The sequence below is a fragment of the Sceloporus undulatus genome, chromosome 4 (assembly GCF_019175285.1).
Source record: "Sceloporus undulatus isolate JIND9_A2432 ecotype Alabama chromosome 4, SceUnd_v1.1, whole genome shotgun sequence".
Lineage (NCBI taxonomy): Eukaryota > Metazoa > Chordata > Lepidosauria > Squamata > Phrynosomatidae > Sceloporus > Sceloporus undulatus.
The window spans coordinates 131,489,623-131,511,734 of record NC_056525.1 but is presented as its reverse complement, the minus strand read 5'-3'; the positions used below and the strand labels follow the sequence as shown (position 1 = coordinate 131,511,734).

The following is a 22,112-nucleotide window of genomic DNA, read 5'->3' as shown; positions in this document are numbered from 1 at the left end:
TCCCATTGCAGTGAGGCAGCCTAAGAAGGACCCCATGGTGGATGGTAATGAGAGCTGCTGAGGAGACCCAACACATGGGGCCCGAACAGACAGGCCAAAACAAAGCTGCTTCGTGTCACTTTGGAGGTATGCTGTTTAAATGATGCATGCGTCCTAAGAGGCCAGGAGCCGCACCAAAGCCATGCCCCAGTCCTAAGGACTAGAGCGCAGCTTTGGTGCAGCTTCTGGCCTTTTAACATGTGTGTGTCATTTAAACAGCATACAGTGGACCCTTGTTATACGCTGGGGTTTGGTTCCAAGATCCCCCGTGTATAACTAAATCCGTGTATGCTCAAGTCCCATTAAATATAATGGCATAGCAAAATGGTGTCCCTTATAAAAAAAGGAAAATCAAGGTAAATTTATACTTTTTTGGAACATTTTCAAACCGTGTATGCTTGAATCCGTGTATAAAAAATCCGTGTATAAGAAGGGCCGACTGTACCTCCAAAGTGATCTGAAGCAGCTGTATTTTGGCCTGTCTGTTTGGGCCCATGCTTCCCCCGTCTAGTTCCTGGCATACATCACCCACCAAGGTGACCAAAGATGTCTGTTCTATATCATGGCCCAAACCCAGATTGAAATGAACTCTAGACAACCTGTCTCATCCAGAAACCCCTGGAACTGGGAATTCTCAGGAGGAATTGTATTGGGGTTTTTGTGGGTTTTTCGGGCAATGTGGCCATGTTCTAGAAGAGTTTATTCCTAACGTTTTTCCAGCAGCTGTGGCTGGCATCTTCAGAGAGTGCATTCTCTGAAGATGCCAGCCACAGGAATTGTATTATGATTTTAAATCTGCTGTTATTGGGAGGCTCCAGAGGCTCCAGTACTTTGCCCCCAAATAGCGTGTGAGAGATTGGGTGAGAAATGATCCAGAATGATGGGATTCCAGGTGGACTTTCAAAGCAAGGGTTTTTATAATGGCCTCCCTCCTTCAGGGAGGCCTTGGATGAGCCAAGCCCTGGCCCCTGCCTCTCTGTCCACTGGACCAGACCCCCTCCAGGCCTCCTCTCCACCTCCTTGGGTCTCACAAACTGAAAAGTCTCCCTTTTGTCACTGGACAAACAGGGGCCAAAGTCACAGCATCTGTACCAATCCTATCCCCGAAAGCAGTGGGCAGGGGGCTGCCAAAGGGGCTGCTTTCCCACCATTTGTGTGAGACCCCCCCCCCAAAGACAGACACAAACACACCCCACACAAATCCCTCTATTGGAAACCCAGGGAAAAGGAGGCCCAGCAGGAACCATTTGCCAGGAGCAAAGAGCCACATGCCCAGGGGGTGGAAGTTACAGCCAGCCCTCCACATTTGTGGCTTCAACTTTAGTGTAGTTGATTATTCATGGATATAATAGGTTCTTTTTAGAAATCCTCCAGCATGACTCTACTATGGTCACTGTCCACCAGACGTTGCACTGGAGGACCTAGAAAACACTTCTCTAAACAGCTGTAGGCCTTGCAGCGTAATTCTATGCTCAACCTCTGGCAGATGTTGACCACAGAATTGTACTGGAGGACCTAGAGATTCCTAGTGAGGTATTCCCTCAGGTAAAAATAGGGGTTAAAGGGTCCTCCTTTTCCCGGACGCGGTCCTCCATGTCCTCCTGCTGCTCAGGAGGGATCCCCAAAGGCCCTCCCTTTCCAGCAAGCCAGGGTTTTGAGCTCTCCTTGGGTCTCATGCCCCTATATTTCCCTACATTTCTCCCCCCCCCCCCCCAATCCCCCCCCTTTTGCGGGTCCTTGCCCCCCCCCCTTTCGGGGGGGGGGGGGGGGCGGTTGGTCCCAGCTTGGGCCCAGGCCCCCTTCCCCTCCTTCTCCCTTCCCTATTCTCTGAGAGCCTCCTTCCCTCCTTCCTTCCCTCCTTCAGGGCCCCTCCAGCCTCACCTTCCCTGGAGGGATCAGGCAGGGCCTCGCCGCAGCAGCTGGAGGCCTCCAGAGCCTGCCTTTCCTGGGCAGAGCATCCCTCCTGCATCCCTGGCGATGCTGGGCTCCTGCATCCCGCCGCCTCCCGCCAGCATCCCTTCGCTGGGCGGGGCTGCCTCCCCTGGAAGGAGAAACCCTCCTCCTCCTCAGGCCCCTTGGCCCCTCCTGGCAGCAGGGCTTGGTGCCACCCGGGGCAGCCTCTCATGGTGTCACCCCCCCCCCCCCCAATTGACCTCCTCCTCTTCCCTTTTCACACCATACAGAACCCTTAGCAAAGCTTTTTGGCACTAGTGTTCCTCATAAATGACAATTCCCATGGACCACTCAGCGTCATTCATAGAATCATAGCGTTGGAAAAGACCCCAAGGGTCATCATCCAGTCCAACCTCCCTTCTGCCAGGCAGGAAATCACAATCAAAGCATCGCTGACTGATGACCTCTAGTTTTTTGTGGGGCTTTGCGTAACCAAACAGGAAGAAAACTCTTTGAGAACATGGCCACATAGCCTGAAAACCCCACAAAAAGCTATGGATACCGGCCATGAAAGCCTTTGACTTCACATCCAGTCTCTGCTTAAAGAGCTCCAAGGGAGGAGACTCTGAGGGAGAGTGTTCCACTGTCAAACAGCCCTTACTGTCATAAAGTTCCTCCTAATGTTGAGGTGGAATCTCTTTTCCTGGAGGAATGACAAAATGCCTTCCTTTGGGAGCCTGACTTAAGAAGCCTAAATTTACATTTGTTTATAGTTGCTCTTTGGTCCTCCATTTTTCTGGACGACCCTCCATTGCCCACTCTATATCTTTCTGTTATTTTCCCCTCGTTACAGAAAACTTGACACATTTGGTAGCTATAGTCTCCCCCTTAGTCTTTTGTGGGTTTTTTGGGCTATGTAGCTCTAGAAGAGTTTGTTCCTGACGTTTTGCCAACATCTGTGGATGGCATCTTCAGAGAATGTAAGCATTCTCCGCATTGTTTTTTAAATTACATATGATGGTAAGTACACAGATGAGAGGGGCCAAAGCCACAAATGCTGGCGAAACGTCAGGAATAAACTCTTCTAGAACATGGCCATATAGCCTGAAAAGCCCACAAAAAACTAAGGATGCCGGCTATGAAAGCCTTTGACTTCACAGTCTCATCTATCTATCTTTTTTCTTTGAAATTTGAAATTTTAATTTAAAAAACAAACACGGGGCCTCTCCTTTTTTTCCTCCTACTGAGCCTCACTCTACTCACCCCATCTCTTCATCATTTTAATGAGACAGAGGCAAATGCCAGGGCCTGCTTCTGCCCAAAGGCAGGTGTTTGGGGAGCAGTGGTGTCACCCCCTCATTGGGGATCACCTGGTGCCATACCCCCTGCATCCCCTAGTGATGCCACTGAGGGGGGTTCTGGTAAAGGAGATCTGTGAGGGAGCCCCTTGGAGGTGAAGTGCCCCTTTTGCCTAGATCTCTCACTTCGGTTCCAAATCCCACAACCCTCCACCCTCATGTTACCACATTTGACCCCTGACATACAAGGCCCAGACATACAAAATCTCCTAAGTTCAGCATGCATGGTGTTGTGTGTCTTCAAGTCCTTTCCAGCTTATGTCAACACTTGGGGAATCTTGGCAAGTGTCTTCAGAGGGGGGGTTGCCATACTCTCTCCGCTGAGGCTGAGAGAGTGTGACTGCCCAAAGTCATCCAGCGGAGTTTTCATAGAATCATAGAATCAATAGAGTTGGGAAGAGACCACAAGGGCCATCCAGTCCACAGGCAATCTCAGTCAAAGCATACCGGCAGATGGCCATCCAGCGCTGCGTAAAGACCTCCAGAGAAGGAGACTCCACAACACTCCGAGGATTTCAATAGTGCTGTCTTCAACATGACTCCAGTATTGTTACTGTAACTGAAGATATTGGCAGTTGAAGAGACCATTTCAAGTCCCTGTGCCACCAGTGAGTTATGGCATGAAAGAGGTCCTGGAGCATGAAGCGGAGAGGGAGAAGAGAAAAACACAGACTAAGCTTCCTGTGGTGCAGTGGTTAAATCCTGTACGCAGCCATCACAGCCACAAGGGTGAGTTTGATCCCCGGCTCCATGGTCTGCTCAGCCTGGCATCCTTCTGTAGGTCGCTCAATGAGTACCCATCTTGTTAGAGGACAATTAGCTTACACACTGTACACTGCTTAGGGAATGCTTAAGTGCACTGATAATAGATTAGAAATTTTGCATTGCTATAAGGAGTGGGTGGGGAAGATGTGAAGGTGCAAGACTCCTCCTGGAGCTCAATGGTATCTCTAGGAGAATGAAGATGTCTTCATCTTTCATACTACCACCTATAGTGCTTTAACTGCAATGGTCCCATCCTATGGAATCCTGAGATTTGTAGTTCCATGAGGTATTTAGAATTCTCTGTCAAAGCCTCGTGCCTCCCCAAACTACAAATCCCAGGATCCCATAGAAGACATGCGTGGCAGTTAAAATGGTATCAAAGTGCAGAAGGAAAGAGCCCTGGGCTCCTTAGAGTCCTTTCCTCCTCCGCAGATGCATCTTACAGCCACCTAGGGCTAGTTCTGTTATTAAGAAGCTATATTTGGAATTTAGCTACTGATTTCCAATCAAAATTGCAATAACAAACAACAACAACTTAACGTATTTTTCAAGTCCAAAGATGGGTCCATACTTTTTCTTTGGGTCTGCAATTTTTTTATCACATAGAAGATGTATTCCTTAAAAGTAGCAGCAGTGAAAGAAACTGGGAAATCCAATGAGATGAAAGAGCAAGGGAGAGAGACCCTGGAGAAAAGGGCATTTTCCAACAAAGCAATAATGGAGTGGAAACGTTTGGCTCCTCTCATCTGTATACTTACCATCATATGTCAAGTATTAAGGCAAGGTTGTTTTAATTTATATCTTTATGTACAGAAAAGTATATTCGAGGCGCTTGTTGTTGTTTAACGCCTTCCGGTCAATCCTAATTCATGGCCAACCTATAAATGAGAAATCTCCAAGAGTCCTATTCAATATTGCTCTGCTTAGTTCCTGCACTTCAGCCCTGATTGAGTCATCCATCTGGCATGTAGTCGTTCCTCTTTTTCAACTGCCTCTACCTTTCCTAGCATTTTTGTTTTAGTGAGTCCTGCCTTCTCATGATGGTGCCAAATTGACAGTTCAGTTCAACATATTGCTTCCAGGAGATTTCAGGTTGATCTGTCCTAGAAACCATTGTGTGTTTGTCTTTTTGGCTTTTCCTCAGCACTCTTCTCCAGCACCACATTCAAGTGAGTTTATTTTCTTTCTCCCACTTTCTTCACGGTCTGGCTCTCACATCCAACGAGTAGGTAGATAATATAATGGCTTGGACAATTCTAACTTCAGTGCCAATTGTATTTTTTTACACTGTAGGATCTTATCTAGTTTTTCTACTGCTTTTCCCATCCTGTCTCTACTTTTCTTGACTGCAGTCTCCATTCTGAAGAATATTTGATGTCAAGATACAGGACTCTTAATTTTTTCCTCATTGTCTAGGCCATGGAGAATACAGTAAGACTTGTCTTTCACAGTAAATTGTGTTACCCACGGAGAAAAGACAATATAAGGCGTGTGCGATAATCTCAGACATTGTAAAAAGCTTTCCAGAATTTATAGAGTTTGGCAGTGTTTCACCATAACTTTTTGTGTGTGTTGTAGTCTCTTGTGTACAATGCACTTCAACCTCCAAATTTTCCTCAGCACTAGCTCACACGACCAGTCCCTTTAGCTCAGCGCAATGACAACAACAACAACAACACATCCCTCTTGGTGCTAGGGAAAGTCTTTATTCTGATTCTTTATTTTTAGTAGTTATTTGTTTGTTCTTCCCTAACAAAATTATTCCTCTCAACTCTCGAAGCAAACTCTGTTATGCTCTTAATTTAAAGCTTTGGAAACAAATAGCATATCTTTCTCTTCCTTTTCTACTGTAATTCCTTAGCAAACTTTAAATCAAATTTAAAAATTAAGAAAGTGAATTAGAAAGCTTAGTATGTAGAGAGATCTTGTAGCACTTTTGAGACTAACTAAAGAAAGAAGTTGACAGCAAGAGCTTTCCGACTTAAATCTACTTCCTCAGATGCATTCGTGCTTATCCATTTAGAAAGCTTAGTGTCCATTTAAATGTCTTGCTAAAACCAGCAGTTGGCAAACCTGGTGTCCTGCATCCCCACTCTACCACAGCAAACAATCCTCATGGGGATGGGAGCTCACTGGATAATCCCATAATTGCCCTTTATTGGGGGCGCATTTTACCTGGGTCAGGTCATCCGCCCCGGTCATCCTACAGCAGTCAACAGGGGAACATAGAAGCATAGAGAACTTGGAGACGCAAGGGCCATCTAGTCCAACCCCCTGCCATGGAGGAAATCTAAATCAAAGTATCCCCTGACAGATGGCCATCCGCCTCTGTTTAAAGACCTTAGGAAGAAGAAAACCCTACACTCTGAGGGACTGTGTTCACTGTCAAACAGTCCTACTGTCAGGAAGTTCCTCCTCCTAATGTTGAGGTGGAATCTCTTCCTGTAGCGTGCAGCCTCCTCTGTGTACAGCAGCCAGGATCACAGGAGCCAGCGCATCATTTGTTTTCACTTGGAAGTCCTCTTTTCTCTGTAATCGCAACCTCTGCTTCAATTCTCATCTCTGAGCAGCAGAAAACATCTTATCTCCATCATTTATGACATCTCTTCAGATTCTTAAAGACAGCTACCAACACCTCAATACTACACCACCCAGCTCCCTAAGTCGTTTGTATAAGGCTGGGTTTCCAGAGTTTTGATCACACTTCTCAGATACACCCAACATGCACTATCCATCTGGAACTTAGTGCCCAGAACTGGAAAACAGTATTCCAGATGAGGTCGACCAAGCAAAACAGAGTGCACTACTACAGTACTCTTTCAGCGGGACACATATGCCCTGATGCTGCAGCTGCCCAGAATTGCATTGGCTTTTTCAGGGTGATCTTTCCAAGGTACTGCTTTCAACAAGGTCCCACTCATCCTATATTTGGGGATTTTTTTCTTCGTCTTTTTTCTTTTTTGCCTATCTATATGTAGGTCGAGATTTTTAAAAGGCATTGAACCACTGGTTATTTACCCAGCCAGGTAAACATATGCATAGATTTATGCAATAGCAAAGGAACTGTGGACGGCTCCATATAGGAATGACAGTTGATTGGAGCAGCATTGATCATATTTAGGCAATATATGTTGTAATACACTTGACTAAGCCTTTTTCCTGATTCTTAACTGCCTTTAAAATGTAAGAACATTTTCGGAATAATGAGTTCCATATTGTCATTGTTAGTTTTTGTTATATATTAATAAATATGAAACCTCCTCTCTCCTCTCTCCCCCTCTCTCCCCCCCCCCCCCCGCCGCATAATGAATATTTCCTGTGTTGCATTTCCATCGCTATCTGAAATCATAGAATCATAAAAGTTAGAGAAGACCACAAGGGTCACCCATCCAATCCGCTGCCACTGCAAACCACAATCAAACAGCATCCAACAATGGCCATTTCAAGCCTACTGTTTTTCAAAACCTCCAAAGAAGAAGACTCAACCACTCCTGAATAACCATCTTTCACCTACAAACAGCATCTTACGGTTCAGCAGGATTCTTCCTAATGTTGAGCCTGGAATCCTTTTTTCCTACTTTGAATATTGCATACAGTCCCTATTTTCTGTGCACCACAAAATCAAACCTTGCCTCCATCCTCAAACATGACATTCTACAAAAACTTACACAGGTCTATCATAATATATAATCAATAATCAATAATACAAAATAAATAATAATAATAATATAATAACCTCTAACCATCCTTCTTCTCAGGTTAAAACAATACCCAGCATCTCTATGTCTCTCCTCATAAGACAATGGCTTTTACAGGTACCTTCACACCATTTTGGTCACCCTCTCCTCTGGCACACCTCCAGCTTTCAAACAATTCATGCTTTGAATTATTCTGTCCACAGCTCTGTATTCCAGGTGAGCCGACCAATGCAGAATCGGAGGTACATTACTTCCCTCATCTATCTAACACTATACCTCTATGAATGCTCTAAATCAATCGTTGGCTTTTTTAGCTGCTACTATCACACTGTTGACTATATTTCAAACATCGTGATCTACTAGAAGCTCCTAGATCTCTTCTTCAACGTGTACTATTACAGCCAGTTTCCCTATACTCATATCCATCATTTCCATTTTTTTTTTCTGCTTTAAGATAGTTCCTTACATATTCTTCCCAGTTGACATTTCATTTTGTTCCTCTCTCCCATTTTACGATTGTCCTCTCCCCTCCACACTTTTTACAGTCATCAGCCATTCTTGCTCATGGAACACATACACCTCAAGCCTTACTGCTGAATGCACCTTTTTGACTTTGAGTGAGTTAGAGCCCTGTACACCACTGGCAAAAATCACCCACTCCATCTTGCCTGCGCACATTGCCCACGCAAACCAAACTGCAGGCAACCTGTGCACAAAAAAGAAGCCGCCTAAGCACTTCTTTATTTTGTGGTGTCGTAATGACAAACGCACCCTATGACACTGCTTTCCTGTAAGACACATGGTGGGCCAGACACCCCCACCGTCATCTAACTCATCCCCCATGTGGGCAGTGCCGCTCAATCAATTGCACTGCCCACATCGTCTACAGGCTATGGGAGAAATGCGGTTGCGTGCACACACTGAACCCTACTTCCACCACCAGACACCACTTCTTGTGTGTACTGCACCAATAGTTTTGTTTGACTACTGGTGTCGTACAGTCCCACCGACAAATGGTCCTACACTTCCCATTTCACAGTGGATTGAGGGACAAGGGCAAGCTCTCACCCACCATTTCCACACACAAAAGAGCGGCAAAATGCTGCGCTCTCTCTCGGCCTAGAAAAAAGGGGTGTCCTTGGGCCTTCATCCCCCAACACCCCTGGCACAAAAGAGGAGAAAGGGCAAACCACTGCAGTCCCCTTTCCCCTCTGCATCCCTGGCATGGGCCATTGGTTCCTCCATCCTGTGCCTCGCGCCAAGCCCTCGTAAGCAGCCCTGGGGGCGGCAACGGAGACGTCACGTGCGGCATGCGTGTGGACACAGCACGTGCGGGATGTCCATCGTTACCTGCCTGTTTGGATGTTTGCGTAATGATGGCAACTGTGCACACGGACTAGGGTTTTAGGGAGTGGTCAGTTGGTGCACGCTCTCTAAACCCTAGTATCATCAGAGTATGCCGCGTTATGGCAGTCTGTACCGTCGCCTATATTTCAATGCACCAGGGCCATTAAGGATGGGAGATGCTCCAGGCAGAGGGGGTGGCCAGATAACTACACAGTCTCAGAGTCTGAAATCATGAGTGGCAGTAATAATTATTTTTAACCCCCCGTTGATTGCATCTTGCCCCGGGAATTGGTAAATTATTGAGATTAGAAAGTAAATTAATCAGTTACAGATATAGTTCAAAGGGCCAAGATAAGTATCATATTCCTTTTTATATTGACAGTCCTTAGGAGTAAACGGATTCTAACCAAACAACTGAGCCAGAAACATACTGAGAAACATTGGAGTTGGTGCAACTGTCCCAAACGGTCCAGCTAAATAGACTGTGATCAGGAGGGATTCTGCCATCAAGATCCATAAACACAGGCGGGATACAACCTCCGCTTTGCGTGCTTCTCCACCGGCGCCATTTTGCCAGCGCGGGAGCCGCAGCAGCCAACCACGCGACTCCCTCCGGAGCAAAAAGAAGCTCCATTTCGGATCTTCTGTCTTTCTGCGTCGCCTTATGACTTCGTCGATGCACCGCATCTCATTTGCGACATCATAGGCGCGAAACACGTCTGGAACGCTGATGCAATCCAGTAAGTAAAGATGGCGGCGCCATCTTGTACGTATTGTTCGTACTAGGGTTAGGGGGTGCGGAATCACCGCCCCTTCCTAACCTAGTACGTATACAATAACGTACTAATATTGCGGTGGTGTATCCTGCCCACAGGTCTTCCTAAAACACTCCTCTTTGGGTAAAAAAATGTATGCCATGGGAACACGTCAGAGGATTAGCTCTGGCTGTTATTCACACTAATGTCCTAACCTAAAATTAACTTCATCACTGGAGAAACATTCATTTAGCATGGTCAGTTTATTAAATATTTATAGTTTAGGTTGTATCACTAAATTCGTTCCTTGTGTAGATGACCTTATACATATGACCTATCAAACTTGCTCTATAGGGTTTCTCTCATCTTTTCATATTCTTTTTTCACAATTGTGGGTAGAACGGCTTCCTGAGTTTAAACCAAGCAGCTTGCCAAGGAGAACATAGGTAATCAGGTGAGATGTATGCAGAGGTTATAAGCAAGAATAGAAAACACGTATAAAAATAGAAAGCAAGTAGTGTACAACATACTCAACTTTTTCCAGGCAAGCATTCTCTTGAAGGATGCCAGCCACAAGAGGCTGTGAAATGTCCCAGGAAGAAACTCTGCTAGAACATTTCCACATAGCCGAAAACCCACAAAAAACTAGAGGGTACAACATACATAGAAAATAATATTAAAATTAGTAGCAATGTGACTAGTCTCGCAAATTTTTTATTTTTTTAACTTTGTTATTTAATTAAATGGCTTATTATAACAAAGACTACAACAAGGGGAAGCAAAGGTAGTTAGACAATCAGGGAGGACACATGCCTAAATCTGCAGATCGAGCAGAGCATGGAGGACAGGGTTTTGTGTTTGTTTTTTGTTTTGTTTTTGGAGATGCTCATCCACAAGGTTTGGCAGGATCAAAGGTCGTCCTCAAGAGTAGCTAACAACAACAATTAGCTAAAAAGGCAAAGCAATTAAAATAAAGGTTCATTCTCCAACTCCAAATCTGGTATGAACAATTTGCAGAGACATTAGGTAGTTATCTTTACATCTTTGATCCAAAGTCAAAGAGAAACCCATGAGAATTTGATGAGATTGTTGGATCTGAGAATAGCCTAGTCGTTATTGTCACTGATTTTTGGTCTTAATCAAATGTCAGCCATTCAAACAGCCATGTAAGACAAGTTCCTTCAGATAATTCATAGGTAGGAAATGCACAGAGAAAGGGCTGGGCATCTGGGTTATCAAGGTCTTTACACAATGATGGTTTTTCCAGAGCAGTATAACAGTAGGAGGGAAGAATTTTTTTCCAAAAAAAAAGGGAAATTCAAGCTGTACTTGCCCTTTTACATTCTTTTCTTTAAAAAGAAGCATTTGTTATAAGGCGAATAATTAAAAGGACAATGGCTTCCATTTCCTGAGGAAGAATCCCTTGTTAAAAGTTTGGATTTTGCACTAATATTTGTTGTTGTTTTTCTAATAAAAAGATTATTATTTACTCTGTCGCCCTCCCCCCCCAATAAACACATGAATAGCTTGTTTCCAAGCCAAAGTTCTACATCAATCAAAAGCTAAAAATGAAAGCCATAATCTATTAGAAAGTCTCTCTCTGTATTCATGTAATATATGTAGAAAAGAATAGATTAAAGCATGCTTGGCTGAGATAGAGCGCGGCAATCTGTTTGTGTCCCTTGTCCTATGTGCTGCTACCTTGAACGTTCTTTGGACATGACGTTACTGTACCTCATCTGTAGCATAGCGAATGTTTGCTTGACCGCCATCTCCTACAGTATTTGTGTCTAAGTAATGGAACAGCCATAACCCTTTAAGATGACTTTTTTTTTTATGGAAGAATGAAACCCGAACGTTTGTTTAGTACGCTCAGTCAGCACAAGTCATAGGTTGTGGAGTAAGAGGGAGGTAAAAGAGGTGTGCAAAAGTGTGTTGATTTGAAAAATAAAAGTTAAAACAAAGAAGTTAACAGAAACGAACAAGGAGTTTATGGAGCATCATACATCTAATAATGAAATGGATATGCAAGCAAAGAGGACATGGCTAGGCAACTGGCTGGATCACGGAACAGGAGCTTTGCACACTACGCAAATGTTAGCGGTCCATATGCCATATTCTGTGGTCAATGTGGATGGGGAAAATGAAATTAATTATGTATCGCAACTGCCACACAGGAGTTTCGTTTATTATCTGTCATGTTTTATCATTTTTAATTATTTATTAATTTTTCTCTTTTCTTGGGGGGGGGGGGGGGGGGGGGGGGGGGGGGGGGGGGGGGGGGGGGGTTTAACTTTCAATTGGTTTTGCACAATAATAAAAAACACAAAAATAATCCCCTAAACATCCCAAGAATTTAAATATAGCTTGTACTAGATGCATGTGTATTCACCCCATATACCAAAAGTTGAAAAAAAGAAGAAGAGCCTATACAATGTGTTTTGCTACTGCCTCCCACTGCCCCCCCAGTCCAGGCTGAAGCACATTTTTAATAGTTCACACCACAGTGTGAGTGAAATCGACATTGATTGCTCAGTTAAAAGGAGAACCAGCTGCTTTCCAGCGGCGATCCACCTGTCTTATCGAAGACCAAACTGAATATTTGCTTTGTGCAACGTTTTTGGAGCTGGCTTTCAAAGAAAACTTGATTCCTGTTCCAAGTTCTTGAAGTAGAAAAAACCGATGGCAGATATGCGCAGAGGAGGAAGGTGGGCCTTTGGCATTCTGCTGCAGAAGTGGGTCCTGTTAAAGATTCCACACACGCGCGCTTCTGCTCCAAATTTTGTGAAGGACTAGGCATCTGTTTGATTGACCTATATAGTACGAGGTCTAGCTTGGCAGTAAGCCAGGAATGGGAATTCTGGTGGGGAAGAGACCATTGTGCACCTCTGCCCCCAGGGAGCAGTCCTGTGAGCTGGACTACAGAATTGGTTCGCAATCTCTCTGTCCTTAGCAGTGAATGATGAGGAACAGGAACAAGAGCAACAATGTCAAAAACGTCCAATGACTTAAGATTTGACACAGAATGGTTTATTACCAATCTCGAAAGGAGACATGTGGTGGCGGGGCAGGGAAGTCCCTAGGAAGAATAGTGGAAGTGAACAACTAGCAAGGCACTTATAGGACCCTGGTAGCTGCAGCCTCTCACAGCCACAAGGTTGTGAGTTCGATCCCAGGCAGGGCTCCAGGGTTGACGCAGCCCTTGCATCCTTCCGAGGTATCTAAAATTAATACCCAGCCTGTTGGAGGCAATTAGCTACTCAGTGTAAAACCACTCGGGGAGTACTTAAAGTGCACTGATAATGGTATGAAATTACTTGTTTTGCTATTGCTGAGTGAACCAGTAGCTTGCAGGCTGACAAGACAATTGTTGAGAGAGTGTACTGTCTCTTTGGAGCAAAAAAATCTTGATGGACAGAGAACTGAAAAGACTCATTAAGCCCATTGACTGGTTACACCTTCCTTTTGGTCCCAGTGAAAAACAGTGACACTGGCAAGACACTTGTTACTGTGTGCCTTCAAGTCATTTCCAACTGTACGGTGGACCTAAGACAATCTATCATGGGGTTTGCGTGGCAATATTTGTCATAGGAGGTTTGCCATTGCCTTCCCCGGAGTTGAGAGCATTGACTGCCCAAGGCAACCCAATGGGTATTCATTGGCTGAGCATGAATCGAGCCAGACTCCAGAGCCACACCTAATCAACCACTTCATGGCTAGCTCTGCCACTACAAGGCATAAGATGTCACAAGGATTACGGATCTAATAGGAAGAGGAAGGACTTTGATGCACAGGTTATCCAGTTCGTCTCTCCCTCAGTTGAAGCACACAGCCCAGGAAGGAGGATAGTGGAGGTGAATAACCTGACTCACATATGGTGCGGCTGGTAACAGTTTGGCTTCTTGGACATTGGTCTGGGGGTTTCATGACATGGAAACTTAATTGCCAGTATGGGTTTACCTCACGATTAATTGCAGGAACATGTTTTTTTTTTGCTGAGGTCCTCACAAACCTGATCAGGAGGCTTTAAACCAAACGGTGTGAGGAGTGAGACACGGGGAATTCAGTCAGCGCTGGAGATAATAACCCCAAAGGTGATTCAGAGAATTGGAAGAATAGTACAAGAGTTGACAGCAGGAAGGAAAAAACCTCAAGAGAAGCAGATGAAGTGGAGGGAAGGGAGATGACCTATCAGCCTATTGTCTCTACCTAATGCATACGGCATGGAAATAAACATTGAACTTGACTCTAACACAGCAAAGCAAATAGATATAAAAGGCATCACTGAAACCTGGTGAGAGCTTCACTTATTAAGAATGTAATAATTTGGTTACTCTAGCTTTTTTTGTATGCCCTCAAGTTGTTTCTGATTATAAATCCAAAGTATATCAGGGATATACTTATGTCAGAGAAATCTACCAAACAGGAAAGAAGAGTAGCGCATTATATTCAAGGATGTTTACACCTGCAGAAATCCAAGATTTAAATTCTGGGAAGCCAAGTTTGAGAGCATCTGAGTAAAAATTAAGGGAGAGAGAGGCAAAGCATTCACGTGAGGAGCCCAGTCTAAATCAGAGTTTTCTGACTTGCTAAAAAGTGCTTGCAAGTGTGGCTGGTACCGGGGCTGATGGCAGCGTGATTCAGTGGCAATTAACATGCATAAGCCCTGTCGTCCAACCTGTTGTCCTGAACTGCAAGCCTGAGGGCTGGATCCTATTTTAAAACGCCAAACTATAAGCTCCTAGTTGGAGGTAGAAGCTCAAGACTTCTCCTTCTCCCCTCTTCCTCTGGATCCCTGTTAACAGCTAAAATGCAGAAAACATTTCAGCTGTGTTGGCCATAAGCAAAATCCAATAACTTCCAAAAAATTCCACAAAACAGCAGGCACCTGTATTGGGCAAGTGAAAAAATGTGTCATGCAAGCTTTTGAAGCTCTGCTGGCTCGTCATCAGACAAAAGGCTAAAAATCATACAAGAAAACAAATGGACAAGTTATAGTCCAAAGGCTGTACATTTTTGTCAAGATGTTTTGCGTTTGTTGTTTTTCAGTCTTCCTCTCCCCTTGTCTCCCATATAATTTAGACCTTTCCCTTGATGAAGAAGCCAGTGGAGTTCTTCATCAGGCCAATATGGCTGCACGTGGGTAGGTTTTTCGATTTGGGTCTGATCAGGGGTATGTCTTCAGCCCCCAAGATCCCAACCAAAACTGCAAATGGGACACTTCTACTCTTTACTGATCCCTTTAAAAGCGCCTCCCTGAACGGGAGCTTAGATAGATACCTTTCCATTGCGGTTTCTCAACTAGTGTGGCTCCATTGGTGGGGGCTTAAGTGGCCTGGCCGCCTATGCAGCTGCCATCGCAGCCGAGTTAGAACAGTCATGTGTTAGGCAGAACACATCCAGTGGCAGGGGGGGTGGGCTTCTTCGCAGCCAGGTAGATTGTGCACTTATTTTAGAGGAACATTACACTTTACCAAAATGGTTCTCAATAGTAGCCTCAATATTTTTGTATTTCAACTCCTACAGGCCCAGAGCCAGCATGGTCATGGTCAAGGATTCCTGACCGTGGCTGAGAACGATTGCTTCAGGCACTAGAGGTTTTGGAGAAACCACCACTACAGCTGATTACAGCCACGTTATATCTTGACTGATTTCAGACTTTGCTTTTGACAAGACAAGTTTTTGCAATTAAGCTTCTGTATCCTTGTTATAGGTTTGTTTAAAGTTAAAAGGGTCAGAGTCTGCTGTCTGATTCATCATTTGCAAGGATGCCTACATAAAGGGGTGCGCAAAGGAGGAAAAGTAGAATAGATTCCAGCACCAGCAGTATCCGTGCCACGCTCCACAAGGGATTTTGCAGGTGTCCTGTGGTGATGACCACTTGCCCTGTCCATAAGGTGTAAACTGTATGTGCATGTGTGTGTATGTGTGCATATGTGTGAACTCAACCCCCGCCATGTCCGAAGGGGCTTGAGCCCCTAATCCAGCAACCATGTCAGGCATATGAACAGACTCACAGGATGGATTCTGTTACAACACCACTATAGACGACCTCATCTCTTTGCTGTGTTTATGCCACACTATCATAATTTTTAGGGCTTTTGTTTCCATTCACTAGTATTATGTGTGTGCATTTTTATTTATAAGATTTTCTTACTTTTATTAAGAGGACAGATCAGGGAAAGGGATTCAGCTGTATTAAGACTGGGTACACTCTCTTTAAAGATGGAGTTTTGTAGTTTGGGTAACTCCTGGACTGACCTTTGAAACTGGAGCCGCAGGTTTCTGCAGAAGCATTGTTAAATCTTGTAGACACTGTACTTCTTCCTTCATACACTGGGATTTGAAGTTGCATCCCTGAGAGTTGGGTGTCACCCAGTGCAGGGGGCATGTCAAACGGCCTAGCCCTCCCTAATAATAATAATGTAACCGACCTTAAAGCTTCCTTACAGGACCCATAGTATACATGGCAGGCTTAGTCCATAACCTGGCTAAAGAAAACTGACTGGTAAATAAATAAGCCTCCAGAATATTAAATAAAAAGTAAAAATGCGACATATTTTACAGGAAAAATGGCTATTTTTTGGTGTGTGGTGAGAGCAGGTATTTCAGCCAGGATAAAATAACCAGTTTCTAGGGATCGTAATACTGTTTTTATTGCACATATGTTTTTGTAGGCCGATTGCCTTTAATGATTATTGTTGGGATTGCCCTTCAAGTTGCCTGTCACCCCATGAACTGTATAGCTTGTTTCTTAGGAAGGAATATCAGAGCTTTTGCTAGTTCCTTCCTCTGAAACAGGCTACAGCACCCGGGAAAGTCCTTTGCATTTTCTCATCAAGTACTAACCAGGGCTGTTCCGTGCTTAGTTTTCCAAGATCAGATGAGATCTGGTGCTTTAGAGGTATTTGACCCTATTATTATGTGTATAAGCTAAACAATAACCACATACTTCATAAACGAAAGACAAATAGCCATAAATATGTTGGTTATTTTTCTAAATAACTTTTCAATTAAAGTGACAAACACAATATGAACTATTTAACAACACAAATTGGGTGTACATCAGTTACAAAATCCCCAAAAGGTTATTCTTTTCTGTCTTTTTAAAAAATGCTAACTAGATTTATGTGGCATCATGAAGTGAAAATTAAGCTTGTCCTTTAAGAATTGTAGTTGAATGACTAGAAAGGTGCTATTGACCACACTGTCCCTCTCTTCACTCATGCAGTAGGAGATGATTGCTGGCTATAAAATTTATTCCTTTTCAATAGATACAAGTCTTTCCACAGGGTCGTTATTCTTTTTTATACTACGACTAACATGCTAGAACTCCTAAATTTAGAAGACAACGGAGACAAAAATAACCTAGTAAATTGAACTGTTTAGTCACCGTATCTTAGGCCTTCAGAGGATGGCAATGGCAAACATTTTCTGAAGGAACATGCCAAGAAATCATGGGAGAGCTTCACCTTAGAGTTGACCATGAGTACAGAAATGAATGAAGGCAAAACAGACACAGTCCAACTGTTTAAGACTGGAGATAAAAGAAGAGCTTTTTTACCTTGTTTCAGCTGGCCTGGCTTTGCCGCCATTTGTGACATCCTTAACCCTGGCCTTACCTTGGCACAGTTTTTTAAAAATAAACAGTTAATATACTGGGATTTATTATTATTATGCGTAGTGTTTGAAATAATTTTTTAATTGTTATCTTGTTTACAACATACAAAAAGACACATTCCAACATTTCCGAATAAGACAGTAACCAAGAATACGGACAATAAACTACTATACATAACATACTTCGTAACGTATTATTATACTTAAAGACATATAAGATAAAAAGGCAAACTTCCGAACCACTTGAGTCCCTTTCTTTCTTTGGTTCCTTTCAATTATTGATTATTGTGTTTATCTGGATACTTTGTCTCACTGTTAATTTACACTTTCTGATCCAACTCATATTGTATGGTCTCTTTCATTGAATTTAATTGCTTTAAACCTATTTAGCATTTCTGTTAAGTAAACTCATTTTCTCTCTAGTCTACATTCTAATTATATATATTTCTCTTTGGCATGTTTCTTTTACTTGCTTTTGCTATTGCTAATTTGGCTCAGACAAGTGGACATGTTGCACATCCACAAATGACAAAATGTTTCTTTTCCAAAGTTATCAAGAGGCAAGGATGCACATGATAGTTTTGGTGCAAAATGGCTGGTCTTGAATGGACAAAAATCTGGAAAGACCTTTTGGCGCTAAATCTAACTTACACCATCCTGGGAGAGACCAGGGTTATGGGAAGCGGCATGAAGACACCAGGAGCATGACACCCTTTCTGTGTGGTGTAATCTGGTGTGTCTGAACCCTCCGCCACTCTCTCAGTGGGATACCACGGAGCATAGGCAAGACTAGGAAGGCTCTGTTGACCTTGATATCCTCAATGACCGTGCCTCTCAAGCATGCAGTGAACATTAATAATAATAATAATAATAATAATAATAATAATAATAATAATAAATACTAATAATAATAATAGTTTTGTGTGGTTTTTCGGGACTAGGTGGCCATGGTTTTCAGTATAGTTGTTCGTCCTTGACGTTTTCACCAGCATGCTGGCGAGAACGTCAGAAGAAAACTCTACTAGAACAGGGCAACATAGCCCGAAAAACCCACAAAAAACTATGGAATTGACGGCCAGGAAAGCCTTCGACTTTTACAAGCAACAACAAGAATAATATTTATATTCCGCTTATCACTCGGAATCCAAGCGGAATTACAAAATAATAAGATAGTTTAAAATGCTAACACAAAAAACGATCCCTCTCCCCTCCAGTATAAACCTGAAACGAGGTCTTCCAGTGTATATTTCCCAAAGCAAATGACCGTTTAACAAGATGGACCTATTCAGCAGAAATAAGCATAAATGAATTCAGTGGCTTTACTCCCATGGAAGTAAGAGGTATGAATGTTTTATTGATTGCCTTTAGGCCATTTAAAATAACACAAACACACTAAAACAAGGAAAACTCTATAAAATCCTATAGAAATTCTATAGCAAGAAGAAAAGAGCTAAAATGTAGAACAAGAATATGAAATGTGTAGAGTACTGTAATGGTTGTCCATATAAATGTAAAACAATATAAGTGCATTAGAAGTACAGTACCTAAAAATGAAACTGGGGCCTGTTTACAGCTTGAAAAATAAAGCGGCTTCGGGTACTCTTTGGAGTATGCTGTGTTTAAATGATGCATGGGTCCTAAGAATCCTGAAGCTGACCAAAGCTGCACTCCAGTGCTTAGGAATGGAGTGGGCTTTGGCGCGACCTCTGACGGCTGAGGACTCAGGCATCACTTAATAGCATAGCTCCAAAGAGATCCAAAGCAGCTTTATTTTGGCAGTCTGTAACAGGCCATAGTTTATAAACTGATCATAAAAATCTATACCGAAGGTCAAGATACAAAATGGTAAAGAGAATAAAAACAAAGTTGACAGCATGAGATGATATACATAAAGTAATAAAATATGAACATGAAGAATACAAAACAGAATCGTCATCCCCTCTCAATTGTTATCCCAATAGACCCCACATACCTAACTCTGGACTGTATAGCTTTACGTAAAAACCGAGCTGTGATAATAGATATTTTTTTGAATCTTGGCCACTCATGAAGTAGAGATTTGACTGGGTATCCCAACAGATTGTTTCTTTTGATATAGGAGGACCACAAGATACTGGATTTCTTTCCTGTTGAGGACAGATTACACTGGAATAAAATATGAGCTAATCCCAATTTCTTGGTCCCCACAGATAACAGAGTCACTCGTGGTGTTTTATCACACTATGCTCTTAAGACTACTATTCCAGGTGACTCCTCTAGCAGCCTCCTGTTGCATGCTGGGAATTTGGCAGTTTTTAAGAGGCTGAACTTCCTCTGCCTGAGAATCTAAATACCCCTCTTAAAAATGCCAATCCCAGCATGCACAGGAGGCACTAGAGGAGGCACACTGGAATAGTACCTCTTGAGAGCTCGTCTGATAAACACCTAGTAGGAAGACCAGGGAAGTAGTTTCAGGATTGTAGTCATGCTTCAGAAACTTATATGGCCCTTTATGAATGTGCTTCAGTGGAGCATGTTTTGGGGTGGGTGGAGGGGAAGCTATGAGAAAGCAAATATATGAAACTCAAGGGTGGCATACTCTGGATTCCCCTTGGTAGCCTGACTATTGCAGCCCTCAGGGTGTACTTTATGGTTGTTAAAATGATCACACACACCCCCATCCCAAAGTTCCTGCATTCACAATACGGCATATGGTTTACGAATCTGAAATGACATGAATCAGATTGCTTTTCTTTTGAAGTGGTGTACATTTTTCGAAGCTGAATGAAGTGCATGGCCGCCATTTTGCACTTGGCGGTGGCTCAGCAAAGCACAGCCTGGGTTTTAGCAACCAAATCCCCCCATGATGCTACCATTCAGCCCAGGTCATCTCTATTGCAAGTCACCCCTTTGAATGAAGGTGGGGAAAGGGGCAGAAGAAGGAAAATGGTTCCACCAGAGTTCCTACATGGCAAGACGGGTTGGACTGATGGCCTTTGGGGGTATCTTCCAACTCTAATGGTCCTATGATTCTAAAAACCAGAGAAGGTAACAAGACAGGATTGGGGCGGTTTATCAAACCAACCAACCCCGCGGCATATAAAAATGCTCTCCTATACACATTGTGATGTTTAATGTTGGCAAAGAGTCATTCCCCTCACACACACAATAGCCATGGGTCAAGCAGCCGGGCCTTCAATAGATCCCAAAAGTAGTCGCAGTCCCAAAGTCACCGTAAAAGAATTATTCTATATCTTATCTATCTATCTATCTCCCACAATTTGAAATACTATGTAGAGGGGGGAATAGAAATGAAATTATTATTATTATTATTATTATTAGTATTATTATTATGATTATGATTGTATTATTATTAGTTATTAATAGACATACCCCACAACGTGTGTGTATGTTGGTGTGATGTGGGGTATGTATATATATGTGTGTTGTGGGGTGATTTATATGTGTTGTCTGGGGTAACTAGTATATATGTGTGTGGTGTAGGTGTATGTGTGTGTGTATATATGTGTGTGTGTGTATGTCTATGGATGTGTGGTGTGTGTAGGTAATATGTAGTGTGTGGTGTATGTGTTGTGTATGTAGACTATGTGTGTGTGTAGGTATACTATATGTGGTGTGGTGTATGGTATAGATGTTGGTGTTGTAGTGTATATATGTGTGTGTGGTTATGTGTATGTGTGGGGTGTATGTATATAGGTTGTGTGTATTGTATGTGTGTGTATGTATACAGTGTTGTGTGTGTGTATGTAGAATATGTGTGTGGGTATGGGTATGTGTGTGTATGTGTGTGGATGTAGATATGTGTGGGTGGTGTATGTGTAATTGTGTGTGTGTATTGGGTGTCTGTATATGTGGTGTGTGTGTGTGTGTATGTGTGTGTCTGATATGGTGTGGGTGTGTGTGTGTGTGTGTGTGTGTGTAGACCCACCCACACCCACCTGCAAGCCCATAGTGTCAGGGTCCAGGGTTCCTTTTTCTCTTCCCCGCCTGCCTCCTCCCTGCCTGGCTGCCAGAGCCTGGAGTAAGGGGTTGGAGAGTTGGACTTAGTACCCTGGGCCCCGGGTTTCCATTCCCTGCCAGGTGGGCCACTGGGGCGAGTACAGCCTCAGGGGCATGGCTCTGGGCAAACTGGCTAGTCCTGCAGCCCCCTGGCCAAGGTCCAAGCCCCTCCTCCTGGGGCTGGAAAGCCAACGTCTGCGCCAAGGGGGGGGGGGGGGAGGAGAGGCAAGCCCAGAGGCGGGGCTGGGAAGGCGGGCCCGGGGGGCGGTGGCCTCTGGGTCGGAGGTGGGATCAGGGGGCGGGGGGCTTTGGGGGGGTTCTCTGTCCTGGGCCGCCTCCTTTCTCCCGGGGACGGGAGGGGAAGCAGGCCTCGGTGAAGAAGTCCAGAGCCAGAGCCAACATGGCAGCTTCTCTCCTGAGCAAAGGCCTCATCAGGCGCGGCCTGGACCCACTGCCTGCAAGGCAGATCCTGGCAGGCGCGGGCATCGCTGTCCTGAGAAAACGGGCTCTCCAAGGAGCAGCTGCTCCACGAGATCAGGTGAGGACACCCCCCCCTTTGAAAGGATCAGGAGTCCAAGTAGCCACAAGGGGACAGGATTCACAGTGCCATAGGCAGCTAAGAAGGCCAATGCATCTTT

The 22,112-nt window shown here is 43.9% G+C and overlaps 1 protein-coding gene across 2 annotated transcripts in view; it reads right to left on the bottom strand.

Moving 5' to 3' along the window:
- Nucleotides 1-2,012, bottom strand: part of LOC121928638 (phosphodiesterase 4D interacting protein) — a 139,080-nt gene extending 137,068 nt beyond the window's left edge. For both annotated transcript variants that reach the window (XM_042463607.1, XM_042463609.1), the window contains exon 1: nt 1,921-2,012. The gene's annotated coding sequence lies outside the window, so the exon portion shown is untranslated. The remainder of the gene's footprint in view (nt 1-1,920) is intronic.
- Between the last annotated feature and the right edge of the window lie 20,100 nt (nt 2,013-22,112).